Source organism: Halichoerus grypus, chromosome 3, assembly GCF_964656455.1.
Source record: "Halichoerus grypus chromosome 3, mHalGry1.hap1.1, whole genome shotgun sequence".
NCBI classification, from domain to species: domain Eukaryota; kingdom Metazoa; phylum Chordata; class Mammalia; order Carnivora; family Phocidae; genus Halichoerus; species Halichoerus grypus.
In genome coordinates, this window is record NC_135714.1 from 122,305,429 (window position 1) to 122,333,090 (window position 27,662).

The following is a 27,662-nucleotide window of genomic DNA, read 5'->3' on the forward strand; positions in this document are numbered from 1 at the left end:
CCATATCAAAATAAAAAGCTTTTGCACAGCAAGGGAAACCATTAACAAAGCAAAAAGGCAACCTACTGAATGAGAGAAGATACATTCAGTAAGGGGTTAGTATCCAAAATATATAAAGAATTAAAAAAAAAAAAAAAAGAATTTATACAACTCAACACCAAAAAGAACAATCTATTAAAAATGGGCAGAGGACCTGAATAGACATTTTTCCAAAGAAGACATACAAATGGCCAACAGACACCAATGAAAAGCTGCTCCAGATCACTAATCATCAGAGAAATGCAAATCAAAACCACAATGAGATATCACCTTATACCTGTAAGAATGGCTGAAATAAAAAAGATAAGAAATAACAAATATTGGCAAGGATGTGGAAAAAAAGGAACCCTCAGGCACTGTTGGTGGGAATGTAAATTGATATAGCCACTGTGGAAAACAGTATTGAAGTTCCTCAAAAAATTAAAAATAGAAATACCAAATAATCCAATAATTCCACTACTGGGTATTTATCCAAATATATCAAAAACGCTACTTTGAAAAAATATATGCACCCCTATGTTTATTGCAGCATTATTTACAATAGCCAAAATATGGAAGCAACCTGAGTCCCTGGATAGACAAATGGGTAAGGAAGATGTGAGATACACACACACACGCGCACACACACACACACACACACACGAATATTACACAGCCATAAAAAGGATAAAATCATACCATTTGCAACAGCATGGAAAGACCTAGAGGGTATTATGCTAAGTGAAATAGGTCAGATTGAGAAAGACAAATACCACATGATTTCGCTCATGTGGAATCTAAAAAACAAAAATGAATAAACAAACAAAAAGCAGAATCAGGCCTATAAGTACAAAGAACAAACTGATGGCTGCCAGAGGGAAGAAGGGTAGGAGGGATGGGCAAAATGGGTGAAGGATATGGGAGATACAAGCTTCCAGTTATGGAATGAATAAATCACAGGAATAAAAGGTACAGCATAAGAAATATAGTCAATGATATTGTAATAGCCTTGTATGCTGACAGATAGTAGCTACCCTTGTGATGAGCACAGCATAATGTTTAAACTTGTCAAATAGCTATATTGTGCACCTGAAACTAATGTAACACTGTGTATCAACTTCACTCAAAAAAAATAATTAGAAAAAGAAACATAGAAAACAAAGCAAATTTTTTAAAATGAAGCAGTGTTAACTCAATGAAAGGTAAAAATTGTACAAGAAAGGAAATAGAAACATGGCTTAGCTATGAACAATATTTACATATTTATAACTATATGTACAAATATCAGTCATTTAAACAAAATAGTTGTACGGAGAGGAAAGAGGGCAAAGGAATGTGTAGGTCTGTGGCTGTGTATGCAATGGGTAGCACAGGGAGAAATACAAGAGCTATATCTTCATCTTACATAGTAGGAGGCAAGCTGAAAGAAAGCCTGAAATTTAAAAATTATTATCTTATCATTGTCTAATTTCCATTTTTTGTTTTTTAATGTTTTAAATAAATTATTTCTAAATTTTAAAAATAATAAAATTTAAAAATAAAAAAAAGAGTAGTATATTAGAAATATGGTGGAAATAACAGAAGAAAAAACTAAATAGCATTGAAAGCAGTGGAGAAGGGATTGGGGGTAGGGAGGGTAGAGAGAAGAACAGCTGTTCTTGTTATAAGCCTTACAGTAGTTTTGTGTATTTGTGTGTGATAAATAAAAATTTAATGTAAAAATGATATTAAATGAAATCTTGCCATTTGCCATCCAACGACGTGGATGGAACTAGAGGATATTATGCCAAGTGAAATAAGTCAGTCAGAGAAAGACGAATACCATATGATTTCACTCATATGTGGAATTTAAGAGACAAAACAGATGAACATAGGGGAAAGGAAGGAAAAATAAAATAAGATGACAGCTGAGAGGGAGGTAAACCATAAGAGACTCTTAACTATAGGAAACAAAGGGTTTCCTGAGGGCTGCTGGACGGGAGGTGTGGGGGGGGGGATGTGGTAATTGGGTGATGGGCATTAAGGAGGGCACTTGATGTAATGAGCACCAGGTGTTATCTGCAACTGATGAATCACTAAATTCTACCTCTGAAACTAATATATACATATGTATGTATGTGTGTATGTATATATGTATGTATGTATGCATGTATATATGTATATGATATTCAAGGGGCGCCTGGGTGGCTCAATCGTTTCAGCATCTGACTTTGGCTCAGGTCATGATCCCAGGGTCCTGGGATTGAGCCCCACATCAGGCTCCCTGCTCAGCAGGGAGTCGGCTTCTCCCTCTCCCTCTGTCCCTCTCCCTGCTTGTTCTCACTCTCTTTCTCAAATAAATAAATAAAATCTTTTTTTAAAATTTTATTTTATTATGTTATGTTAGTCACCATACAATAAAAACTGATATTCAAATTAAGTGCTTGCAGAACCCTTGAAGTACCTCTGCAGACTTCCACAATAAGTGTTTTAAAATTATTTAGATATCCAAGGGAATCTCTTAGAATACTGAACAAGGTGCTGGAGCTTGCACAGTAGATAACAAAAGCATAACTGAGTTTATATAAATATTTTATTTGGGGTCACTTGGATTATACTTATGACAACACTATAAAGTATCATTATCCCATCTGACAAATGGAAAACCAGTTTGAATAACTCAAGAAAACACCACTAGTATAAAGAAGTTGTGTGTGGCTCCTGCACAGCATCAAAGAAGACATTCAATTTCTCTTGAATATCAAAATCACAATTCTAGGACCAAAGCATTTTTTCAAGTGTCTAATATAAATTTCTTTTCCTGAAATTGAATCATATTCAAAGTGAAATCAGAAAAGTTGTTCACCAAATCATCTCTTTGTAGCATATTTCTACCTTGCTATTCATTCCACTAACCTATTTTTTATTACTGTTCTATTATTTATCGTCAACAATAAAATTTACTACAAATTCACAATATGTGAAAAGTTATCAGCAGCAAAAGAATGTATGAGCTGTAAAACTCCACAAAACCATAAAAACTTATTTCTGAGGAATGACAGACAACAAATGATAATTGCATACTGATAAATGCATACTGATGATCTATGTGAATACCATATGTCCTGGAGTCAGATCCTATTTTTGGTAAGCTAGTCATTTAAGTGTGAATTATGGAGAATGCTTATAGTACATTAAGATCCATAAATTCACAAATTTAATTGGAAAGTGTCCTTAATAGTGTGAACAATCTATGATGAAGAATTTGGATGAGGATTAAGACTTTATTCAGCATTTAAATAACCCCAGGTAAATCAAACATTATTTTTGCCCTTTGACAAGTTTTAACTTAAAAATTCTTAAAAGGTGCTTATTTTCTTATAAATACAATGAAATTTGTCTTAAAAACTATTCCTAGTGGGTCACCTACTAAACAACAGTGATTCTAAAAAGTTAGTATAACTATTCTAGATAAGTTATCTCCTTACTCCCTATAGTCTATTTTCTACTGGAGGTTGGAATGGTGGAAGCAAACAAACAAAAAGTAATTACAAATGAAGGGAATGGTTTTATGCTTCAGTAGGACCTCAGTGTTTCTAGGCAATCCTTTAATCTGTCTCTACAGTCATCCCCCCCTTATCCATAGGAGGTATGTTCCAAGACCCCTGTTGAATTCCTGAAAATATAGATAGTACCAAACCCTATATATACTGTTTTTTCCAATAAGGTATACCTATGAAAAGTTTAATTTATAAATTAGGCACAGTAAGAGATTAACCACAAAAACAACAAAATAAAACAATTATAACAATGTATTATAATAAAAGTTATGTGGATGTGGTCTTTCTCTCAAAATACCTTATTATACTGTACTCACCTTCTTACGATGTGAGATGATAAAATGCCTGCATGATAAGATGAAGTGAAGCGAATGTTGTAGGCATTGTGACAAAGCATTAGGCACTACCTTGTGAAGAAGATACAGAAGAGGATCGTTTGATTCTGACCATGGGTAACTGAAACCACAGAAAGTGAAACCACAGATGGGTGGTGAGGAGGGAGGAATAGTACTGTAGTTGGATCCTGTCTTGTTTTTCTCACCAATGCTAACAGAGAATCCTAAATCTCTTTATTCCATGCCACACTCCTCAAGTTCTCTTAAGAGATTATATCAGGAAGAATGTATGTTGCAAGTGATTTAAGCAAAAGAGATATTATTGGTGTTGGGGGGGAGGCTTTATTGACGCTCATGCATCATTGATGCTTAATATCCTTCTTGAAATCCTCAATCTTCCTGGCTTCTGTGATATCATTCTCTTAAAATTCTTGTTCTTCTCTGTCATCTTTTCAAGTTCCTCTTCCTTTATCTGACTCTTTTTTTAAAAAGATTTGTGCTATTTATTTATTTGAGAGAGAGAGAACATGGAGGAAGGGCAGAGGGGAGGAGGAGAATCTCAAGTAGAAGCTGCGTTGAGCACAGAGCCTGATGCGGGGCTTGATCCCACGACCCTGAGACCATGACTTGAGCCAAAATCAAGAGTCTCACCCTTAACCAACTCAGCCATCCAGGCACTGCCCCCTTTATCTGACTCTTAAATTCTAACGTGCCCCAGAACTATTCTGAGTTCTTCTCTTTTCATTTGACACACTGTCCTTGGGTAATTTTATCCATGCCCATTGTCCGAAGTACCAACTGTACTCATGATTACCAATTCTCTTCTCTTCCCTTTTTCCTTCTTCTCCTCCTCCTCCCCATCCTCCTCCCTCTCCACCACCTCCTCCCCCTCCTCCTCCTTCTTCCTCGTCCTCATCTTCCCCTCCTCCTCCTTCTTCCTCTTCCTCATCTTCCCCTCCTCCTCCTTCTTCCTCGTCCTCCTCTTCCCCTCCTCCTCCTTCTTCTTCCTCTTCCTGCTCCCCTCCTCCTGCTTCTTCTTCTTCTTCTCTCTCCCTCTCTCTCTCCATCTATCATTTCATCCAACAAATATTCATCGAGAATTATACAATGTCAGGCATCATGCCAAGCACTCTGGACCAGATTCCTGCCAGAGCTCCAGATCCACATAGTCTATGTGACCTTTCTCTATGTGCCTCAAAGGCACCTTAAATTCAGGGTGTCCAGAACTAAACACATTACTCCCTAATCCTCCAAACATATACCTCATTCTGTATTCCTTGGCCTATAGACAAGCATTATCATTCACCAGAGTGCCCAATCAAGAATCCTAAGAGTCACACCTGAGCTCCCTGGCATTATTCTCCCTGCTTCTAATCAGTTTCTAAATTCTACCTCTTAAGTATTTCTGTCTGTTGTATGGTGGTTGTGTGACCATGCTCTAGAGTCAAATCTCAGCAATACCACTTGCTAACTGTATAACATTAAACCTAAGTTATTTAATCTCTCTAGATCTCATCTTTCTACTCTGTAAAATGGGGATGGAGCCCATTTCATAGAGACATGGTAATAAATGAAACAATCCACATACAGTACATAGTACTGTATCCAGCACACAGAAAGTATTCAATAAATAAAGATCATCTTAATAACATCATCTCTATTGACATTATGTTAGTTCAAACCTCTGTCCTTTCTTGGCTAACATCCTAACTGGTCTGCAATAGCATCTTAACTGGTCTCCGTGTGTCTTATCTTGTCCCTCATCAGCCCATTCTTCATATGGCTACCCAAAAATCTGATCTAAAATAAATTAGCATAAAATAGAAATGCAGTAAACTACAAAGTGAACAGTTCATAGTCAATTAATAACATATGGAGGAAAAAAGTCTCCCCATATAGGATCTACCTAAAAATTAGCAGGTCACTAATAGTAAAGACAGAGATTTATAACCAACTTTCAGACAGAAATCACATTTCCATATATTAGCAAACTTCCTCCACAGAAAATACTATCATATCCATTAAGTTTGGCCTAACCAAAGCAAGTAGTTAAGCTCATTTATTACAAGACTTTAGTTCTTGGTTCTTTGTTGATTGTTCAAAACCTAAAGGAAATGAATGTTCATAATTCTTTTCAATACCAAGGGAAGTCCACCAATAAGAAGACCTGGGTAGTACTGAATTTTTGATAAGCACGTTAAAATTTTGTTAATAAATAAATAAAATTCTTAATTGTCAACAACCTGAGGAACTTTGGTGATGGAAAGAGATACAGCATAAAAAGATTTACCTGGAATCTATTAATGTAAGAATTTAGCCATAAAAAGTCTGGGCAATGTTAAATCATGTTGGTAAAATAGTTATCATTTGATATATTATGGAAATCTTTTTAAAGAGCAAAATTATACCACTGAATTTTGTGTTTCTATTCTAAAGCGGGAGAAACCTTACAGCAAAATGTAAGAAAGAATTCCTTTTAACCTGATAGGCTGGAACAGGCTAATATCATTTGTATCTATAAATACTGATCTATTAAATATTAGCCTACCTCTTATTGTCTGTGATCAATAACATGTCTTGATTGGACTATAATAAACTGGCCCCTATCTGTATCACTCAGACAGAAAAATACTCCCCAAGAAAGGTATGGTTTGGTTTAACAAAGCAAAGGAATTTACCTAAAAATGTGCAGATAACTAAGAAAATTTTAATCAACCTTTTTACCATGTTCTGAAAAAAAAAATGCATAAAATGGCATTTTCTCATTATTTAATCACATATTTAATTAAACACACACAAAATTGATATTGTTTTCACTCTTTAAATAAACAAGGCAATGTTATCGTCTTGATTATCAACTCAAAAGACTCAGAGAAAGAAATATTCAGAATACCTTTTCATTGTTGAATGATCTCTGCTTTGTAAAGATTCTACAGCAAACCAAACCTTATAGAATAAGTAATATTCTCATTACTGCTCTCTTTGGAAATAATTTCATCTGTCATATAATCCCATCTTGAGCTATGTCATTAAAAAGTTATAAAAGACAGAGATTGAAATATCAAGATTAGTTCCTTCACAGATGAGACCACAAAATCAATGAAGCAGCATTATTCACACACACAAAAAGAAAATGCACAACTTTTACTGCTCTTATACCAAAAAAAAGTTAAAAGGCAGAATTTCCATATCATCACACCACAAATCCTGGTCGCAAATGTATGTCATTGTTTGCGTATGCATTTGGAGAGTTGGGAAGGGAAATTGTTCAGAGATTTTTTTTTAATGGCTACAAAGTGATGGCATTTCTAAAAAGAAAGGCATTTTTTTGAAATCCTGCCTTACTCCAAAGCACAAAATATTATTTAAAAAATTTGTTGACAGGGGCGTCTAGGTGGCCAGATGGTTAAGCATCTGCCTTCGGCTCAGGTCATGATCTCCAGGTCCTGGGATCGAGCCCCACGTAGGGCTCCCAGTCAGTGAGGAGTCTGCTTCTCCTTCTCCCTCTGCCTCTCCCCCTGCTTGTGCTCTCTCTGTCTCTCTCTCTCTCTCAAATAAATAAATCTTTTAAAAAATTGTTGGTAAATAATGCATCGGATGCTTTCTATAATATTGGAGCTCAAATTTATACCTTCCTTAGCTCTGTCTAGAATAAACAAATGCACAGATCTAAAGATGTGTATGTGTTTACTTTTTAGCACATATGAAAAAAGATGGTATTTGACTCAAATTAATTTTAACAGTGAATATGACTAATAATATGTGTAACTTCCAGGCTAACATAGCAGTTCCCATAGGTGATAATAGAAGAAAAACAGTGAGCATAATGTGATGAAAGAAATATACATGAATCCATTCCAGTTGCTTCTATAGAATTTGATGAAATGAACAGTTCCCTATAAGGCCAATTAAAACTGCTGATGAAGCTTTCAGAAAGATTGCATAAATCATTTTGAACCTTTCAATTTTGGTCTAGCACTATTACATTCTTCACAAAATCTTCAGCAATAATCAACATTTTCATCTTATTGAGAAAAGAAATTTTGCAAGAAGCAGTTCATCTTTCATTTGATGTATGAAGTCTATTTCAAGTGTATGCTCAATCTCTAGAGATAAATTCAATAGCATGTTCTCAAGAACAGCCTCTCAGTCAGTCCTATCTTTAAACAAAAGATAGCTGCACTGCCAGGGGCGCCTGGGTGGCTCAGTCGTTAAGCGTCTGCCTTTGGCTCAGGTCATGATCCCAGGGTCCTGGGATCAAGCCCCGTATCAGGCTCCCTGCTCAGCGGGAAGCCTGCTTCTCCCTCTCCCACTTCCCCTGCTTGTGTTCCCTCTCTCACTGTGTCTCTCCCTGTCAAATAAATAAATAAAATCTTAAAAAAAAAAAAAAAAAGATAGCCGTGCTGCCAATATATTGCTGTTGTTTTGATAAATGACTGTGGTAACATATCATTCCAGTTAAACAGGCTCTACTCACCACAGTATCTCTTTCCTTCGTATCAGTCACCAACATTCATTTCTTAGGTTAAACTTTGTTTCCTTCACATTCTGTACAATATGTGCTTGAGAATAAACATTCAATTTTCAACACCCTCATTATTATCCCTACCTAACAATATCCTACAAGAGCAGTGTGGTATAGTAGAAATTACGTGAACTTTGAAATAAGACAGACCTTGATTAGAAACTCAAGATCACTTACTCAATATATGACCTTGAGAAAATTACCCTGTGTCTGTTTCATTATCCATAAAATAAGAATAATACTTCACTTGCAAATTTATTGTAAAAATTAGGTGTAGTACATTTAGAAAATACATCTCCTCACCAAGTAATAAATATAAAAGCTTGCATTAAAGCAATATGTTCTCATCCTCTCTTGTTGATCTCTATCTTTTTGCACAGATAATGCTTTTATTACTATATTACTATTTTAATAATACTAAGAAGGCCTCCATGAATTATTTAATCTCATTCCTCACTCTCCACATTATCATTGATACATTTCCCACATCTGCTGCTTTCATTCCCACCCAGGTGATCCTATAAGAACTGGAGTCAGCTCCAGAATTTCTATATAGAAGGAACTTGGAACAATGATCTAGTAAGAAGGACACATCAGGAAAATAGTCTTAAAGTGAATTCACACAGCAAGGACACTATTTTAGTTCCAGTGTAAGTAGAGGGATTTTTGCATTGATGCTGTACTTACAAAGCAAGGACCCTGTTTTTCATATATGTTATATGTTTTAGAGGTAGTTTTTCAGGAGGCTGATGTAGATACAAAGAACCTAAAAATCCCCTTCCTTGCATGATGCCCAGCCATCATTTGGCCCATCATCAACCATTAACCTCCATGACACTTTTCAAAATTGCATTCTTAGATCACATTTGTATCTATACCAAGAACACTCTTCTTTTCTCATAACCTATTTCCTCTTCCATGTCCATGGCTATCCTAAGAGATATTAAAATTTATAAACTGTTCATTTCCCATCATCTAATTTTGACCAAAATTTCAGTTTTCTTTTTTTTAATATTTTATTTATTTATTTGACAGAGAGAGCAGGAACACAAGCAGGGGGAGTGGAAGAGGGAGAAGCAGGCTTCCCACTGAGCAAGGAGCTCAATGTGGGGTTCCATCCCAGGACCCCGGGATCATAGACCTGAGCTGAAGGCAGACGTTTATGACTGAGCCACCCAGGCGCCCCTAAATTTCAGTTTTCTTGAATTCCTAAAGCTGCAATAAACTGGCTAATGCTGGAGCCAGACTGCCTGTGTTCAGGCAAGTGTGTTACTTTGGGCAAGTTCCTTATCCCCAGCTTCTTCATCTGTAAAATGAAGTTAACAGTGGTAATCTTTCCATAGGATTGTTGCAAGGACAAATGAATTAATAATGTAAAGTTTGGAAGTTAGTGAAAATATAAAGTTTAGCTATTATTAACCTTTAACTAAGTTAAAATGGTACCATCTTATATATATGCAGCATTCATATAGGCACTTACCTGTAAGAAGCTGCCACATAATCAGGTCCTTGAGATATTTGGCAATTAAGTCCCACTGAGTGGTGTCCCAAATCCATTATTTTTCCCTTTTTATCTGTAGCGAATTGTCATTTTTTTTTCATTCATTCTACATGTATCCATTGAGTCCTAACTATGTGCCACACACTGTGCTGGAAGCTGAGAATATAATGGTGAATAGAAACAGATATTTCCCTTGTGTTGCTTTTATACAGTGGGGGAGAACACCACCATTCCAATAATCATAAAACAAATAGAAAACATTAACTATGAAAAATGTTACAAGGTGAGGTGCATGATGCTGTAAGAAAGCCAATTTGCCAAAAATCAATTTGCAGAAAGTCAATTTGCCAAAAGTCAATTTTCCAAATGACTGATTCACTGAATTCCCTAACAGACAATTCACTGAAAGTGAGTTTGCCAGAAGCCAATTTCTAGAAAATCAATTTGATAAAAAGTAGTCTGCCAAATCATCATTTTACCAAATGACCAATCCACTGAATTATTAAAGATTTTTTGAAGTCTTCATTTCACCAAAGTTTCAATGCAGTCCTTTTATGACAGCTCTTCAGTCCCAAATTTGACAGTCTATCTGGGCTGAATATCAGTTTCATGTTTTCACATTTCAGATGCCAAGCCCTTCTCTAATGCCCAATGATCTAATGTAAGCAAATGGTGGGCTTCTCTTTAAATGCAGTTTACTGTCTTCAGACTTAAGCTTCTGCCTATCTCTACCTCTTCCAGAAAGACAGCTGCAGAGAACCATCCCAGGCCAGGGTGATGAACTGGTCATCTGCAAACTGACTTTTGCCAAATTTCTTCTTAGCAAATTGGTCATTCCTGAAATTGACTCTCAGTTAACTGTTTCTCAGTGAAATTACCAAGAGTCCATGTCTTGAGAGGCTATCACTGGGGAATCTGACCTTGTCAGACAGGTGAAAGAAGATTTCATTGAGCAAAAAAAAACTGATGTCAGAAGGATAACTTAAAAAACACCCAAACAGGGTGCCTTGATGGCTCAGTCCATTAAACATCTGCCTTCAGCTCAGGTCATGATCCTAGGGTCCTGGAAGCCCGTCCAGCATCAGGCTCCCTGCTCTGCAGGGAGTCTGCTTCTCCCATTGCCCCTCTTCCACTCATTCTCTCAATCCCCCTCTCTCAAATAAATAAATAAAATCTTAAAAAAAAAAAAAACCCAAACAAAAGGAAGGGGAAACAAAGGGAACAGCATATACAAAAACTATTTGCAAGAAGAAAGCACCAAAATTACAACAGTTTGTAAAATGGCCAGAGTGGCTGGAATTCAGAGAACAAGGGGGAGCATGGTGTAATTTGAGGCAAGAAATATAGTTGGGAGCTAGACCATGTTGTGCCTCACAGACCATAGTAAAGACTTCTGTTGTTACATTAAGAATGAGGATCCGTAATATATTGTAAGTGGCGAATGACATGAGAAGATTTTCATTTTGAAAGATCATTTTGCAAGTGGTATAGAGATCATATTTTTTTTTTTTTTTTTTATTTTAAAAGATTTTATTTATTTATTTGAGAGAGAGAGAATGAGAGAGAACACATGAGAGGGGGGAGGGTCAGAGGGAGAAGCAGACTCCCTGCCGAGCAGGGAGCCCGATGCGGGACTCGATCCAGGGACTCCAGGATCATGACCTGAGCCGAAGGCAGTCGCTTAACCAACTGAGCCACCCAGGCGCCCTAGAGATCATATTTTAAGAGTGTGATCACATAGGCTGTTTTCTCACCTGGAAATGTATTATTGCAGTAGTTCAGGAGAGTGGAGATAGTACTTAGACTAGGGGGTATAGAAAAAGTGGAGATAAGTAAATCACTTACAGAGGTTTTTACAATGTAGAAACAAGAGAATTCATTATGGAATAGTGGATATGGGGATGAAAAAGAGAAAAAATCCATGGACAACTCCTAGATTTCTGGTTTGCAGAAGCAGATTGATGTTGCCATTCCTGAGAAAGAAAAAAATTAGGAGGGGAGGAAAAGATAGCAAAGGAGTAGGGGACCCTATTCCAACCAGTCCCCAGAATTGAGCTGGATATCTTCCAGACCACTCTGAACACCCATGAAATCAGCCTGAGATGTAAGAAGATATATCTGGATCTGTACAAACAGAATATTGCAGGCTATTGGTTTCAAGGTATGAAGCAGGGAGCCAAGATTCCGTGGGCACATATCTGAAGATAAATGGAAGGGGGAGGGAGCTGTGGGGATCCTACACCAACAGTGAGTGATAGCCTCCTGAGCTGGGGACAGGGCACAGACTCGCAGACTGGTAGCAGTGGGGAAAGGACTTTAGGGCAGTGCCCCCAGACTGAAACCTGGAGCAGCGGGGCCACCCATGCAAAGAGGGGGTGGCTGGCTGTTTTAGAAGCACAAAGGGCAGAGACATGCCCCCATGCCCAGACCTGTAGGCGAGGACTGGGATCCCTGCTGAGGGGTGCACAACCCAGGACGCTGCAGTTTATAGCAGCACAGACAGAAACAGAGATAGTGTGGCCTGGAGAACTCACTGAAGAACAGACTGCGATCTCTCTGTTCTGAGGCAGGGGGTTGGAAACGATATCTTCTGCTCTGACTCTCGGAAGAGATGCGGAAAGCCTCCAGGGAAAGCCGCCTGAGAACAAAAGTCCCCCAAAAACGGTTTTAACTGAGCCCATCCCCCACCACAAGGAGCAGGGCAACTCTGCCCAAATGGGGTTGCCTGAGTAACAGCATGGCAGGCCCCTTCCCCAGAAGACAGGCTGGGAGAACAAGAGGCCGACAACCCTAAGGTCCCTATAAAACAGGTCCATCTTACTTGGGTTGTGATCAATAATTTGGACTCTGTATGTTCCCTCAACCACCCCTCAACAGAACGACTAGAAGGAGGAACGCCCAAAATAGGAAAGACTCAGAGACTGTGACTTCTGCCACAGATTTACAAATGGATACAGATATAACCAAGATGTCGGAAATGGAATTCAGGGTAGCAACTGCAAAGACAATAGCTAGAATGGAGAAATCGATTAAAGGCAACATAGAGTCTCTAAGGGCAGAAATGAAAGCTAAACTGGCAGAAATTAAAAATGCTATCAATGAGATCCAATCTAATCTAGATAATCTAACAGCTAGAGTAAGTGAGGCAGAAGAATGAATTAGTGATCTAGAAGACCAATTAACAGACAAGAAGGAATAAGAGGAGGCCAGGGAAAAACAACTCAAAACCCATGAAAATAGAATCAGAGAAATAAGTGACATCATGAAACGTTCCAATGTCAGAATTATTGGGATCCCTGAGGGGGTGAAGAGAGAGAAAGGACTAGAAGATATATTTGAGCAAATAGTAGCTGAGAACTTCCCTAATCTGGGGAATGAAACAAACATTCATGTCCTAAGGCAGAGAAGATCCCTCCCAAGATCAAGGAAAACAGGCCAACGCCTCGGCATGTAATAGTAAAATTCGCAAATCTTAGAACCAAGGAAACCATCTTAAGGGCAGTTAGGGAGAAGAGATTCCTTACATACAGAGGGAGGAACGTCAGAATAACGTCAAACCTATCCACACAGACAAGCCAGAAAGGGCTGGCAAGACATATTCAGGGTACTAAATGAGAAGAACATGCAGCCAAGAATACTTTATCTGGCAAGGCGGTCATTTAGAATAGATGGAGAGATGTAGATCTTCCAAGACCAGCAGAAACTGAAAGAATATGTGACCACTAAGCTGGCACTGCAAGAAATATAAAGGGGGGTTCTATAAAAGGAGAAAGACCCCAAGAGTGATATAGAACAGAAATTTACAGAGACAATCTACAGAAACAAGGTCTTCACAGGCAACATGATGACAATAAATTCATATGTTTCAATAATCACTCTCAACGTGAATGGCCTAAACGCTCCCATAAAACGGCACAGGGTTGCAGATTGGATAAAAAGACAGGACCCATCCATATGCTGTCTACAAGAGACTCATTCTGAACCTAAAGATACATCCAAACTGAAAGTGATGGGATGGAGATCCATCTACCATGCCAATGGACCTCAAAAGAAAGCTGGGGTAGCAATTCTTATATCAGACAAATTAGATTTTAAACTAAAGACTGTAGTTAGAGACACAGAAGGACACTATATCATTCTTAAAGGGTCTATCCAACAAGAAGATCTAACAATTGTAAATATCTATGCCCCCAACATGGCAGCAGCCATCTGCATAAGCCAACTGTTAACCAAAATAAAGAGTCACATTGATAACAATATGTTAATTGTAGGAGACCTCAATACTCCACTCTCAGCAATAGATACATCATCTAAGCAGAAAATCAACAAAGAAACAAGAGCTTTGATTGACACACTGGACCAGATGGATCTCATAGATATATACAGGACAGTCCACCCTAAAATAACAGAATACTCATTCTTCTCAAGCACACATGGAATTTTCTCCAGAATAGACCACATACTGGGTTACAAATCAGGTCTCAACAAATACCAAAAGATTGAGATTATTCCCTGCATATTCTCAGACCATAATGCTTTAAAACTGGAACTCAATCACAAGAAAATATTTGGAAGAAATTCAAACACTTGGAAGCTAAAGACCACTCTGCTCAAGAATGTTTGGGTCAACCAGGAAATCAAAGAACTTAAACAATTCATGGAAACCAATGAGAACAAAAACACATTGGTCCAAAACTTATGGGATACTGCAAAGGCAATCCTAAGGGGGAAATACATAGCCATCTAAGACTCACTCAAAAAAAATAGAAAAATCCTGAATTCACCAACTAACTTTACACCTTAAAGAACTAGAGAAAAAGCAACAAGTGATGCCTAAGCCATGCATTAGAAGAGAGATAATTAAGATTAGAGCAGAGATCAATGAATTAGAAACCAGAAACACAATAGATCAGATCAATGAAACTAGAAGCTGGTTCTTTGAAAGAATTAATAAGATCAATAAACCACTGGCGAGACTTATCCAAAAGAAAAGGGAAAGGACCCAAATTAATAAAATTATGAATGAAAGGGGAGAGATCACGACTAACACCAAGGAAATAGAAACAATTATTAGAAATTATTATCAACAACTATATGCCAATAAATTAAGCAACCTGGAAGGAATGAATGCCTTCCTGGAAACCTATAAACTGCCAAGACTGAAACAGGAAGAAATGGACAACCCGAATAGGCCAATAACCAGTAACAAGATTGAGGCAGTGATCAAAAACCTCCCAAAAAACAAGAGTCCAGGAGCTGATGGATTCCCTGGTGAATTCTACCAAACATTCAAAGAAGAAATAATGCCTATTTTCTTGAAGCCGTTTCAAAAAATAGAAGCAGAAGGAAAGCTTCCAGACTCATTCTATGAGGCCAACATTACTTTAATCCCCAAACCAGGCAAAGACCCCATCAAAAAGGAGAATTTCAGACCTACATCCCGGATGAATATGGATTCCAAAATTCTCAACAAAATCCTAGCTAATAGGATCCAATAATACATTAAAAGGATCATCCACCATGACCAAGTGGGATTTATCCCCAGGATGCAAGGGTGGTTCAACATTCGCAAATCAATCAATGTGAAAGAACACATTAATAAGAGGAGAGAGAAGAACCATATGGTCCTCTCAATTGATGCAGAAAAAGCATTTGACAAAATACAGCATCCTTTCCTAATTAAAACTCTTCAGGGTATAGGGATAGAGGGAACATTCCTCAAGTTCATAGAATCCATCTATGAAAAACCTACAGTGAATATCCTCCTCAATGGGGAAAAGCTGAGAGCCTTTTCCGTAAGATCAGGAACACATCAAGGATGCCCACTCTTGCCACTATTGTTCAACATAGTACTAGAAGTCCTGGCAACAGCAATCAGACAACAAAAAGAAATAAAAGGTATTCAAATTGGCAAAGAAGTCAAACTCTCTCTTTTCACAGATGACATGATACTTTATGTGGAAAACCCAAAAAACTCCACCCCCAAATTACTAGAACTCATCCAGCAATTCAGTAATGTGGCAGGATACAAAATCAATGCACAGAAATCAGTTGCTTTCTTATACAATAATAATGCAACTGTAGAAAAAGAAATTAGAGAAACGATTCCATTTACAATAGCACCAAAAACCGTAAGATACCTCGGAATAAACCTAACCAAAGAGGTAAAGGATTTATACTCTAGGAACTACAGAACATTCATGAAAGAAATTGAAGAAGACACAAAAAGATGGAAAAACATTCCATGCTCATGGATCAGAAGAATAAATATTTTTAAAATGTCTATGCTGCCCAGAGCAATCTATACCTTCAATGCCATCCCGATCAAAGTCCCAATGACATTTTTGAAAGTGCTGGAATAAACAATCCTAAAATTTGTATGGAATCAGAAAAGACCCCGAATCACCAAGGAAATGTTGAAAAAGAAAAACAAAGCTGGGGACTTCACGTTGCCCGATTTCAAGCTATATTACAAAGCAGTGATCACCAAGACAGCATGGTACTGGCACAAAAACAGACATATAGACCAATGGAACAGACTAGAGAGCCCAGATATGGACCTTCAACTCTATGGTCCATAATCTTTGACAAAGCAGGAAAAAATATGCAATGGAAAAAAGACAGTCTCTTCAATGAATGGTGCTGGGAAAATTGGACAGCTATATACAGATGAATGAAACTCGACCATTCTCTAACACCATACACAAGGATAAACTCAAAATGGAAGAAAGACCTCAATATGAGACAGGAATCCATCAAAATCCTAGAGGACAACATAGGCAGTAACCTCTTCGATATTGGCCACAGCAACTTCTTTCAAGATACATCTCCAAAGGCTAGTGAAACAAAAGCAAAAATGAACTTTTGGGACTTCATCAAGATAAAAAGCTTCTGCACAGCAAAGGAAACAGTCAACAAAACAAAGAGGCAACCCACAGAATGGGAGAAGATATTTGCAAATGACACTACAGATAAAGGGCTGGTATACAAGATCTATAAAGAACTTCTCAAACTCAACACCCAAAAATCAAATAATCAAGTCAAAAAATGGGCAGAAGACATGAACAGACACTTCTCCATAGAAGACATACAAATGGCTAACAGACACATGAAAAAATGTTCATCATCATTAGCCATCAGGGAAATTCAAATCAAAACCACATTGAGATACCACCTTACACCAGTTAGAATGGCAAAAATTGACAAGGCAAGAAACAACAAATATTGGAGAGGCTGTGGAGAAAGGGGAACCCTCTTACACTGTCGGTGGGAATGCAAGTTGGTACAGCCACTTTGGAAAATAGTGTGGAGGTTCCTCAAAAAATTAAAAATAGAGCTACCCTATGACCCAGCAATTGCACTACTGGGTATTTACCCCAAAGACACAGATGTAGTGAAAAGAAGGGCCATATGCACCCCGATGTTCATAGCAGCAATGTCCGCAATAGCCAAACCATATAAAGAGCCGAGATGCCCTTCAACAGATGAATGGATAAAGAAGATGTGGTCCATATATACAATGGAATATTACTCAGCCATCAGAAAGGATGAATACCCAACTTTTACATCAACATGGATGGGACTGGAGGAGATTATGCTAAGTGAAATAAGTCAAGCAGAGAAAGTCAATTATCATATGGTTTCACTTATTTGTGGAACATAAGGAATAGCATGGAGGACGTTAGGAGAAGGAAGGGCAAAATGAAGGGGGGGAAATCAGAGGGAGAGACAAACCATGAGAGACTATGGACTCTGAAAAACAAACAGAGTTTTAGAGGGGAGGGGAGGGGGGGTGAGGGGATGGGTTAGCCTGGTGACGGGTATTAAGGAGAGCACGTACTGCATGGAGCACTGGGTGTTATACGAAAACAGTGAATTATAGATCACTACATCAAAAACTAATGATGTATTGTATGGTGATTAACATAACATAATAAAATTAAATTAAATTTTTAAAAAAGAAAAATTAGACTAGGTTTGTATAATATTCTCATTCAATGTATTGCTATACATGTGTATATTTTATGTATCTATAAGAATATCTTTTTTCAAATCTTAAGTTATTAAGAAATTAAATGTAAAAAAAGAAAAAAAGAAATGTGAATTTGAAGGTTTTTATGCAATTTAGTGCCTCATGTATGTAGATATTCAATAAACCACAATCTTTATGACCCAGGCTCCCTCATTTACTGGCTGGTTGACTTTATGCAACTAACTTAAACTCATTGTCCCTCAATTTCTTCAACCTTAAAATAGGAATAATACTAGTGCTTGCCTGGGAAGAAACTAGCTAGCAATATTCCTACAATCCATTCTCTCCCTTTACTACAGGGAGGCCCCCAGAGAAAAAGAAAGTTGACCAAGTTAAATCTCCTTATGAACACGCTAATGACAAAACTGGCAAACACATTAAGTATGCCAAGTCATCATTTTACCAAATGATGCTAATGAGAAAGTCCTTGTTTGGGGCTGAATTGTGTCCAGGTTAAGGCCTAATCTCTAATATGACTATATTTGAAGACAAGGCCTATAAAAAGACAATAAAGATTAAATCAGGTCGTAAGGGTGGGCCTTAATCCAATAGGCCTGGTATCCTTATAAGAACAGGAGGAGACACCAGAGGCCTCTGCATCTCTCCATATTGCACAAGGAAAGACCATGTGAGGACACAGTGAGACGGCTACTACCTACGAGCCAGGAAGAGAGACCTCATTAGAAACAAATCCTGATGGCACTTTGATCTTGGACTTTTAGACCCTAACTCTGAGAAAATAAATTTCTGTTGTTTAAGCCACCCAGGTTGCGGTGTTTTGTTATGGCAGTTCTAGCAGACTAATACAGTCCTTATCTATGGAAAGCCTTTAGCAGAGCGTACCTGATTTGTTTTGATTGCTTATAGTAGATGAATGTAGAATCTAGGGATTTAGGGGTCAGGTACCAATAACTAAGTATGAAATGGAAATGTGTCATTATGGAAAAAGCTACCTTTTGTGTAAATAATGCAGCAACTTGCATTACTTAGTTAAAGACTTCATATGTTCATTCATGCCAGAGTGAATCCTGGTGCAGCAAGAAAGGACATGGGGATCTGTGTTGGTGGTCCCAGACCTCTCCCTGCTAAGCCTGTGCTTCAAGATTATTTGTAATTAATATTAGTAAAGTTTGATGCAGAGTAAGATCTCTAATACTGAAGTGTCTGATTTGATAATGCAATCCTTTGTGTTAAGATCACTATCTCAGAGAATTGTGGTGAGGATTAAATGAGTCAATGCTTGGGGCACCTGGGTGGCTCAGTTGTTAGGCGTCTGCCTTCGGCTCGGGTCATGATCCCAGGGTCCTGGGATCGAGCCCCGCATCGGGCTCCCTGCTCAGCGGGAAGCCTGCTTCTCCCTCTCCCACTCCCCCTGCTTGTGTTCCCTCTCTTGCTCTCTCTGTCAAAAAAAAAAAAAAAAACTTAAAAAAAAAAAATGAGCCAATGCTTGTGAAAATGTAGTGTCAAGTTCATAGAAAATACTCATTAAGTATTGTTATTATTATTCTATTATTATAATCCTAAGGAATATTAAGAAGCTATCATTATGTGGAATATTATGTGACAGCCACTTGAACTAAGTACCTTCCATGGATTATCTCATTTATCATCCAAAAAGCCCTAAATTCTCTATTACCATCATATGAGAGGTCTGAAGCCTCAAGATTAATTCATTTTCCCAAGGTCAGATAGCTAGTAAATTCTAATACTAGTTTTAAACTCAGACTCTAACTCCTCAGTTGAGCTCTTGTTCCTAATTCCAAATAACACTGCCTTGTTATACTATCATGTCTCTGAAACCCCTTTGGAATGTCTGTCTAGGTGCTATTTTAGTATGATGAAAGTATATATATATTAATTAGCACCAAAATGGCCTTAAAATGCCAATGCGGTTTCTAAATAAATGTGACTTCCATCTAGGGAGTTTCTAACATCAGGAAAAATTTTTAAAAAATAATAGAGAAAACTATTATTTTTACTCCATTTCTCAAAATGTAATGAGCCTTTGATATCCCACTGAGCATAATCTCCCCCCTACCCCCATGGTACCCCAAAAAGATACATGGGCTGGTCAATTCTGAATTTCTGAAACAATAAAACTGGAGTTTTAAGAAAATTAACAAGAGGTTTAGTGAGTTTATTTTTCCTCTCTGTATTATAATCTGTATTACATATATACACATACATACATACATATAATCTGTATTACAGATTATACAGGCTATTTCATTTCGTTGCTTTTTCATATACAACAGTAGCGATAAGCAAAGAAAGATGTAAGTGAACTCTATCAACTTTGTTAATAGCATTAATTAGATCAAAATATATGACTAAAATATTACTTTGGAGGATAAAAGAGTATTGATTTGATTTGAAATTATATTTAGAAACGACATAGGCACTCCATAACCTTTATTATAAATGATAGTTATAAACTATAGGCACTCAATTTTGTCTTATTTTATTCATTAAGGACATTCATTTTTTATAAAACACTGTAGATTGGATATTGAATCCTATTTCTATGGATTTTTATCAACCCACACAATACTGAGAATAAAATGAACAGTTTTCCTGGAACTTATGCAGGTAACTGGAAGGAGATTATTTAATAATGTTACCAAGGAAGCATTATGGTAGCCATTCTGTCCATTGTGGTCCTGTTTTCAGTCTAGGTATCAAACAAGAAGGAATTTTTCCTACCAAAGGGAGTAGACCAGAGCTTTGTCATTGCAGAAAACAGGGCATGGCAAAGAAAACAAGGGGTACAACAGTCATATTAGGAAAAGACCACATTTAAAGTAAGGTCTAGAAACTGCAGATGCATAGGAGAAGAAATTTTTGCAAATAATAAAGGCTTTGATACCCAAAAAAAAAAAAAAAAAAAAAAATGCCACCATTCCATGGAAGATTTGCATGGAAACTTCCAAAGGAAGATTAGGAAGACTGGGAAGAAAATAAATCTAGATTGGACTACAACGGAGAAGAATGCTTATTAAAAAGAAATGGAAATTGACATCAGAATTTATACTTAATTTTATATAAGTATACATAGGTCAATTGCACATGAAAATGTATATTTATTGTTTTTAAAAATCCTAATGTGAAGCACTTCTTTCCTTAAACATTGTTAGAAAGAGATACCATAACTAAAAGGACCTATTGGGAGAGGTGATCCACCATGGGTAATTGGCATCCCGCACCTTCTTACAGAGTGTGCCAAGAATGCAAAGCCTTAACCACTCTTTGCCTAGGCCATTTCTCAAGGTTGTATTTACAGTGAGCAATCTTGAGAGATAGGGTAATGCCCTCATCCCAAAGAGCAGGCTTGCTTATTGCTTGCTATAAAAGCAGGGGATTCCCACATTTGGTTTTCTTTTCTTATAACACAACCAACTACATGTACAGGCTCCCACCTAAGCCCTCTGTGCCACCCTCATGTAAATGAGGGCCAAGGGGAACTGATGCAAATATACTGATGCTCATGCATTGATGAAGCAGTACCAGCCTAACTTATTAACTTGCAAGCACGGTAAAATCAAATCACAGAACAAACCCTGCTTCACTCTGTAATAAAGATTCAAGAGCCCAGAATAGACAAATGAGATAAATAGCATCTTTCATAATGTGATTTTTAATGTATTTTATTTTTTAGAGCAGTTTTGGGTTTACATCAAAATTCCCCAGAAAGTTTTAAATTTTCATATACCCCAAACCCCCAATTTTATTATTAACAACGTGTGTTCATGTGGTACATTTGTTACAACTGACAAACAAATATTAATACTTTATCATTAACCAAAGCCCATAGTTTACATTAGGGTTTACTCTCTGTTGTACATTCTATGGGTTTAACAAATGTATAATGTTATGTACCCATCATTACAATATCACACAATAGAGTTTCACTGCCATAAAAATCCCTATGCTCGGGACGCCTGGGTGGCTCAGCTGGTTAATCGTCTGCCTTTGGCTCACATCATGACCCCAGGTTGCTGGGATGGAGTTCCACATCAGGCTCTTTGCTCAGTGGGGAGCTGCTTCTCCCTCTGCCTGCCACTCCCCCTGCTTGTGCTCTCTCTCTCTCTCTGACAAATAAATAAAATCTTAAAAAAAAATTCCTATGCTCTGCCTTTTCATCTCTTCCTTCCCCCTAACCTCTGGCATATATTGATCATTTTACTCTCTCCTTAGTTTTGTCTTTTCCAGAATGTAATATAATTGAGATCATAAAATATGTAGCTTTTTCAGACTGGCTCCTTTCACTTAGCAACATCCATTTAAGGTTCCTCCATGTCTTTTCATGGCTTGATAGTTCATTTCTTTTTAATCTCATCCACTTATGGTAAGAGAAGATACTTATATAATTTCTAAATTACTGAGACTTAATAGGTCACCTAACATGGCCTATCCTGGAAAATGTCCCATGTACACTTGAGAAGAATATGTATGCTATTGTTGGGTAGAGTGTTCTGTGTATGTCTGTTTGATCTACTTAGTGCATTGCATTCTTCTGTTTCCTTACTTCTGTTTGTTCTATCCCTTACTGAGAGTATATTGAAGTCTTTCAAATGTTATTGTAGAATTGTCTATTTCTCCCTTATTTTTTCCAGTTTTATTGGGATATAATTGACATATTGTGTTAGTGTAAGGTGTACAAAATAATGATTTAATATATGTATTTATTGCAAAATGATTACCACAATGTTTAGGTTTTTTTGTTTTGTTTTGTTTTGTTTTGAAAGAGAGAGCATGAGCATGTGGAGGAGGGTCAGAGGGAGAGGGAGAATCTTAAGCAGGCTTCACACCCAGCATGGAGCCCAATGTGGGACTCGATCTCACAACCCTGACATCATGACCTGAGCTGAAATTAAGAGTTGGACGCTCAATTGACTGAGCCACCCAGGTGACCCTTATTTGTCTAGTCTTATGTTTAACTGAACTGTTTTATCCAATCTCTCAATCTCTATTTTCTGATTATCATTTATATATAAAATAATTACTACTAAAAAAATAATTACTAATAATAATTACTTAATTCTGTCATTTTTCCCAGCTTTATTAAGATATAATTGACATATAACATTGTGTAAGTTTAAGGTATACAATGTGATAGTTTGATACATGTATATACTGTGAAATACTTAACACAATATTAGTCAACACATCCTTCACCTCACATAATTAACATTTTGTTGTTGTTATGGTGACAACATTAAAGCTCTACTCTTTTTTTATCTGCATAATATGTTTCTTTTCTAAAGTTTTTATTTAAATTCCATTTAGTTAACATACACTGTAATATTAATTTCAGGCATAGAATTTAGTGATTCATCACTTACATACAGCACCCAGTGCGCATCACAAGTGCCCTCCTTAATACCTATTTTCTTGACTCTCTCCACATCTTCCTTTAGTTCTTTGAGCATCTTTAAGATAGTCTTTAAAAAATCATTGCGTAGGGGTAGCTGGGTGGTAGACATTAGGGAGGGTATGTGCTATGGTGAGCTCTGTGAATTGTGCAAGACTGTTGAACCACAGATCTGTACCTCTGAAACAAATAATGCAATATATGTTAAGAAGAAAAAAAAAGAAGAAGATAGCAGGAGGGGAAGAATGAAGGGGGGTAAATCGGAGGGGGAGACAAACCATGAGAGACGATGGACTCTGAAAAACAAACTGAGGGTTCTAGAGGGAAGGGGATGGGAGGATGGGTTAGCCTGGTAATGGGTATTAAAGAGGGCATGTTCTGCATGGAGCACTGGGTGTTATGCACAAACAATGAATCATGGAACACTACATCAAAAACTAATGATGTAATGTATGGTGATTAACATAACAATAAAAAATTTTTAAAAAATCATTGTGTTGTATGGAGCGCCTGGGTGGCTTAGTCAGTTGAGTGTCCAACTCTTGATCTCAGCTCAGGTCTTGATCTTAGGGTCGTGAGTTCAAGCCCTGTGTTGGGCTCCACACTGGGTGTGGAGGATACTTTAAAAAAAAAATCATTGTGTAGTAGATCTACCATTAGATATTTTCAACACCAGTTTCTGTTGATTTTTTTCCTTTGAATGAGCCATACTTTCCTGTTTCTTTGTATGCCTTGTGATTTTTTTTGTTGAAAAGTAGCTATTTGTATCTAATAATGTGGTAACTGGAAATCAGATTCTCCTCTTCCTTGAGGGTTTACTATTTTTTGTTATTGTTTTTGTTGTTTGTGGTGGTGGTGGTGGTCATTGTTGCTGTTGTAAGCTATGTCTGTGCCAAGAATCAGTTGCAGGTGTACAATTAAGATCATCCAGGTCTTTTCTGAGCCCTTCTCTGAGCACGTATAGCCACATTCTAATTCTCCCACATGTGAAGTTGTTTTCTAATGTCCTGGCTCCCAAAAGCGAGGGAAAGAAAAAAATTAAGGGGAGAGGAAAAAGGTGTTGGCACTTTAAAATCTTCTGGAAGTCACTTCAGCCTGGGGGGGGGGGGATTGCAACAGTGGGAGGAGGACACCTGCATCTCTGTGATCAGACCTCGAGATTTGGAGGACAGGGTCTATTTTTGCCTGGTTTGGTTCCCGCAAGCTATGTGCAGACTGCTCCAGGAACATGTGCACAGCCGCCTGCCACAGTGGCTGGTAGTGGGGAGTTGGTAATTACTACTGAAATTGACCAAAATTAACTGCAATTTGCCATCCAAGGTATCCCCTGGAATTTGCAAGACTTCAATAGATTCCAGAGTTGTGAAAAAGTTGCAGCAGACGGATTCTGCCAGTGTAACTGTTATCTCAATGAGGAGACAGCTTCCTGGTGCTTCCTACTCTACCATCTTCTGAGAATCCTCCATAATGTGTTTTTAACATTTAATAATTTTATTAATTTTTCTCACAAAAAAGTGCTTCGGACAATAATATAAATTACATTAAAAATCTAACATTCATGTATTTCATTTGGACATTATTACTATGTATCTTTTGTGCATTTATTTCTCTAATTTTGAAAGTACACAATTAGGTATGAAGGTAATTTTTTTATCTGGTTCTATATAAGATGCTATTCTCATATATCAACAGATGGCCCTTGGTAATAATGCTTTGATTGTGTTAGTGGTGTATTTCAATCTAACAGGTCTATTAAATAATCTCATGAGACATATATTTTTGCCATGGGATGAAAATGTAGTTGTTTGGCTATTTCATTATGGCATGGTGGTATTTAAGTGATATAAGCAATCTGAGGTGTTCTTAAACTGGTTTTCAAAAGGTTATATCACTCTCATTTCTAGGATAGGGTTGGCCTTGATTAGTTCCTGGGACAGCAAAGTATCTTAGTAGTTGTATAACTACAAAGTAGTCACTGAAATAATGACTGTGATTTTCAGGGTACAAAATCATAAACCCAGAGAGATACAAAAGTACCCAAGAGGGGGTTCTTCCTGCAAGAATAATGATATGTCTTTTTTCTTGGTAAATGATATCAATCTTTGTCTAACAGATCACTTCTGAGTAAAATATGAACAGAGGAAAATAATTTTGTTGTTAAATTACTAAAATGAGGATATACTTCTAATCACCTAAATAATTAATAGAAACATTGTTCAATAATTTAAAAGTGCATATGCCAAAGTGAATTACATGGTTAAGGCTAGTTTCACTGGTAATTCTCACTGAGGCTCACTAAAGCGTAACTCCTAAGCTATAAGAGTCAAGTGTACATTCTTTTTCATACAGTTTAGACAGTGTAAAGCATATGTTACTTTATAAAGTGTTGTTAAAATACCATGAGCTCCCAAAGGGTAAAGAGATAAGATGATAACAAGATTAAAGAAAGGAACATGTACTTAGAGAGAGAGTGAGGAGAATGGAAAGAGACTGATGATACAAGGATATAATCGATGAAGCAAAGTATCACTAAAAGGTGAGAAGAGATGGAAGGCACAAGCATCAGAATTAACAAAAAGAGGACGTTTTCTTTTCTGAGATTAGAAGGAAGATGGGAAGAATATAAAAATTCAAAAACTTTTTTCCAATGAAGAGAAATTAATAGAATTGATGTGATAGTCCTTAATCTTTCCAATAAAGAAAGAAGGATATTATCAAAGAAAAGCAGGGGGAGGGTCCTTAGGTACTGGGGGAATATGAAATATTTAGAGATGAACATAAAATTTGTTTAACAGCAATGAGCACACCTATTTCATCAGTGGATAACATGAACTAGAAATGTAATCGATTAGTCCAGTTTCCTGACTTAATAATATTTCAGCAATCAGGGAGTAAGAGAATTGAATTATGGGGTTGACCCAGCATTTGAATCCAACTAATAAAAATTTAAATAAATTAGATAATACCTGCAGCTGTGACTACTGATTAGTTGAAATTTCTTTCTTTTCTGTAAGGAAGACCCGTTATTAACCATACAATAATCAATAGGGAGTTAAAGCTACTGTGGTACATATCAGTGGTAAGAATCAAAAAACTTTGGAATAGAACAAATGAATCATTTGAATAACTGCAACTGTTGTAAGCTAAATTAAGTAAATTGGTTAATTTATCCTTGTGATTCATCACTTCCAGATGATTTGACCAGAATCAAAATATGGAACTATGAGATACATTAGACAGAAAAATGTTCTGGTTAGATAAATACAGTTGCACTGACTTTACTCTAGAAGAGACATTAAAAAGGGACAGGCTTTCTTTGGCTTTGGAAGAATATACTCATAGATTATATTCGAAGTTTGTACTACAAGCTTAGAAAAAAGTGCCTCGCTATCCTATCTCAAACAAACAAATAAGCAACCAAAGCAAATAAACAAAAAAACTCTAGCCTGCCCACCAATCCAACTCCTCTCTTTTCATGGGCTCCTTTGTAATACAGAAACTCTGTAATTAGCACTTGCACCTATATTATAGAGTCATGAATAATAAATGCATTTAACAATCCATTAGCTGTTTTCCTCAATGCTTTTACTAAACAATTTCTTCCCAAAAACTTCCAACCCCCCAGTTTTCTGAGCTTTCTAAACCAATCCAAGATCCAGACATGGATAGCTGAGAAAGTCTGTATCCTCCATTAACCTCACCCCTTAGTGACCTTCCTCATAAAAACAAATGACAACCCAAACCACAACCTTTACTTTTCAGATAGAAGGTGGAAGGAAGGAAGGAAGGAAGGAAGGAAGGAAGGAAGGAAGGAAGGAAGGAAGGAAGGAAGGAAGGGAGGGGAGGGAGGAGGGAGGGGGGACCTGGTCTGAGTGCCAAAGGATATGGTTCAGTAAAATCCTACATTGCTGTTTTTTCTCAGCTAAACCACCAACTAATAAAAGAGGGAAAAGAAATATTTGTTGTGTGCTATTATGTGTCAAACACTTTATGTACACTGGATTATTTAATACATAGAACATTCCTGGGAATAAGGAGGTACTATCATTTTGCAGATGAGGAAGCTGACTGAGGTGCAAGCATGTTAACTTACCCAAGGCCACACCATAAAAGAGAGAGTAGAGTCAATCCATTTCGGTCTGTTTTGAAAAACAGTAGTATTTTTTCTTCACTAATCTATAACTGAAAGTGAAAAAAATATGTAACATATTAAAAAAACAGAAAGATAACTTGCCCTGCTTTGTGGTTACATGCCCCTCTCTGAGCAAGGCAATACCTCAGTTGTCCCCAATCAGAAAGCTGCTCCTCTCTCAACATTCAACAGTAGCAATGGTAGTTCTG

The 27,662-nt window shown here is 37.2% G+C and overlaps 1 long non-coding RNA gene across 1 annotated transcript; it reads right to left on the reverse strand.

Moving 5' to 3' along the window:
• Window positions 1-3,880: 3,880 nt before the first annotated feature.
• On the reverse strand, window positions 3,881-27,662 carry LOC118539901 (uncharacterized). Its single transcript, XR_013446177.1, has 3 exons — window positions 27,598-27,662; window positions 27,415-27,503; window positions 3,881-4,013 (listed from the first exon to the last, which is right to left on the reverse strand). It is a non-coding gene; the product is annotated as an uncharacterized LOC118539901 (long non-coding RNA).